Source organism: Petaurus breviceps, unplaced genomic scaffold, assembly GCF_028583685.1.
Source record: "Petaurus breviceps papuanus isolate PSGF00001 unplaced genomic scaffold, PetGlider_PUasm1.0 38, whole genome shotgun sequence".
NCBI lineage: Eukaryota > Metazoa > Chordata > Mammalia > Diprotodontia > Petauridae > Petaurus > Petaurus breviceps.
Window position 1 is genome coordinate 69,792,247 of NW_027186304.1, and position 3,102 is coordinate 69,795,348.

General features: G+C 32.8%; 1 protein-coding gene across 1 annotated transcript in view; it reads right to left on the reverse strand.

Annotated features, from left to right (window-relative positions):
• Positions 1–3,102, reverse strand: part of CA8 (carbonic anhydrase 8) — a 177,473-nt gene that overhangs the window by 69,236 nt on the left and 105,135 nt on the right. The gene's annotated exons all lie outside the window — the stretch shown is intronic.

The window sequence follows — 3,102 nt, forward strand, 5'->3', positions numbered from 1 at the left end:
GGAAGGAAGGAAGGAAGGAAGGAAGGAAGGAAGGAAGGAAGGAAGGAGTGAAAGAGGGAGGGAGGAAACACCTTTAGGGTTATGCAAACCAACATCAAACCACATATTTTTATATAATACCAAAGAGCATCTGTAAATATCACAATGATTCAACCTTCATTATAAATAAGTAATAATTCTACAAAAGTTCTCTACATATCCCTAATGCTCCAAATTAAACAGGAGCTTACAAAAATGCAGTAAACTTGCCGAGATGTTACATTGTGGATATGTTTTCCTTTGGACATACCAATCTTTTCACCCACATATGTATTTACCCAAAAGGAAGATAAGGGTCCCCAACCATATTCCCCAGGTAGGTTAATTTTTAAATTTCACGGCATCTTAAATTTGTGCACAAGTACCATCTAGTGGCAAAGATTGGACACTGCAGGCTTATGAGCCTTTTCCAACCAAGACTGATACTATTTTGTGAATAATTGTTGTTTTTATTAGTTACTTGTGAAGTTGTGTATTGTACTATAATTCAGAGAATTAGAGTGCTATTTTAGACAGTCTTATAAGAGATTCTGAATATTATAAGCAATTAATAAAATAATGTCTCATGGAAATAAGAGGTATCAAGGAAAATATATCAAAAGGCATAAGGAAAAGTCATCCTGTGAATTTTAAAATAATAGTGGAAATAGATTCCCCATATAAGTCCTTTGGAAAACAGACAAATCTATTCAGCATTGCTCTGCCACTGAATTAAAACATTAAGAACAAAGATAAATCCAGACTGTAGCTAAGGGTTTGAGAAATTTCCTGTTCTATGGATGAAATTCATTATGCTTTTATTGAATTCAAAAACTTAAGAATGGTGAAGTCATTAGAACTAAGAGAGAAATTAAACATGAGCTGAGACTGGTAGTGATGAATATGATAAGGAAAAATTGAATAGCTTTAGGGAAATCATTAATGAAAAGTTGATACCTTATGTTAATTATAGTAGTAATGGGAGATGTTTGTGTATAACATTTTAAGGAGATTCCTTTAACTCCAATCTTCTCTCTGGTTTATATGGTATACTCAAATGGACAGTGACACCATATGAAATCTCAGTAGCAATATGGGCATGAGAGAAAGGTGAGTATCAGGAAATGTCATTATATAATAATATTACATTTATCTGCCTGAATATTTATTTCATTATTCTCCATTCCTCTAGATTGTAAGACCCTTGAGGGATGGTATCATCCTTATCTTTGTATTTTTAGTACCTAAGAGTGCCTTGCACATAACAGACACAAGAAATATTTGTTGTGATGAATTGAATATGAAGGCATATTAGTAAATGTAAATGTTGTGATCTTTTTCCACTGAACACAAGACAAAAGAGGATGCATTTAAATTCTATTAAGACTTAGGTTAGAATTTCTGATTATACATAATACCACAGTACTAATTAAGAAAATAAAAAATTTATCTACAAATAAATTGATATAGATAGACTCTAGTATTTGTAGAAAATGTTATTTGTGATAAAAAATAATTGCAGATAGATTATAAAATTTATAAATAATAATCATATTTTCTAAGAGAAAATTTTGTTGAACTTGGGGGCAGCTAGGTGACACAGTGGATAGAGTGCTGAGCCTAGAGTCAGGAAAATTAGTTTTCCTGTGGTCAAATCAGACTTCCAACATCTACTAGCTCTATGGCCCTGGGCAAGTCATTTAAGCCTCTCTGCCTCAATTTCCTCATTTGTAAAATGATCTGGAGAAGGAAAATGGAACATACAAACAATAACAAAAAAATGGGTATTCCTACAAGTGCACAGTTAGCCATCTTTCTGTGACATTGAAATGTTGAAATATTGAAAGCAGGGAAATAAACGAGATAATCTCAGTGTTCCTTGATTATATTTCCATTGTCAGAAAAAAATAGGTAAAAATTATTCTAACCTTATTCTAACCTAATACCTCATTTTGCCTTTTACATGGCAAATCTTTTTTAAAAATTTAAAAACAATTAGATTAATTCAGCACACTTAAACTGACACATGGAAAACTGATTTTCTTTACAATGTGATATATTACTACTATATATGCAGATGTGTATGATTCATTATAAAAGATAAGTAGCATTATGGAAGAACTATAATCAACTTTTGGCAATAGTCAAGCAAGAATTGAAAGTAATTTTTAAAACAGTAAACAGCCCACAGGAAGTCTATAAACTATTTTAAAGACAACTTCCCGGAAATTCCAAAGAAAATACACAGTAAAGATTTAAAAAAATAATGTGAACTAATGGAAACATTTCATGGTTGCCTAGCAAAGGAAAGAAAGCTATTCGAGGTGCAGCTAGGTGACGCAGTGAGTAAGAGTGCAGGCCCCAGAGTCGGGAGGACCCAGGATTGGTTCTGGCCTCTGATACTTAACACCCACACACACACAAAAAAACTTGCTGTGTAACCTTGGGCAAGTTACTTAACCCCAATTGCTTTAAAAAAAAAAAGAAAGAAAGAAAGCTATTCGAGATGAAAGGGACAGAAAGAGAAAAAAATCTTTTAAGATATAGAAAGATTAGCCAAATGAAGAGAAAAGAGAAATCATTGGACTATAGCAATTCAAGTACATACTAGAAACTGGATGATCCAAAATGGAATCTGAGGAACTCAAGGTCAATGATAACTTTTTAAACCTCTTGAATATAGATTTCTATAGCCTCTAAGGAAATTAAAATTGTGGGTCACACAAAGTAAAATGGATAAGCACACAGTGAATATGAGTAAGCTGCAACCTACTTAACCAGCAAAAAAAAAGAAAGAAAAATATATGCAAAAGAAACAGTGTAAAAAAAAGTGATCAGAATGCTATATGAGGAGAAAAGGAGGTCAGCTTATCATGTAGCATGTACATAGGTTGATGCAGACACCCTACATACTGTACTAATATTCATACAATGTTAAAAGAATTGGAGGAACAATCTAAGCACATTGGGTAGAACATTTGTTGAGAACTAATTGAGGTTCATGGACAAAATTTACCCAAGATGAGTAGGTATAGAGGAGTTGTGATCTTTAGCATTGACCAGAGATACAATGAAGTCTTGAGG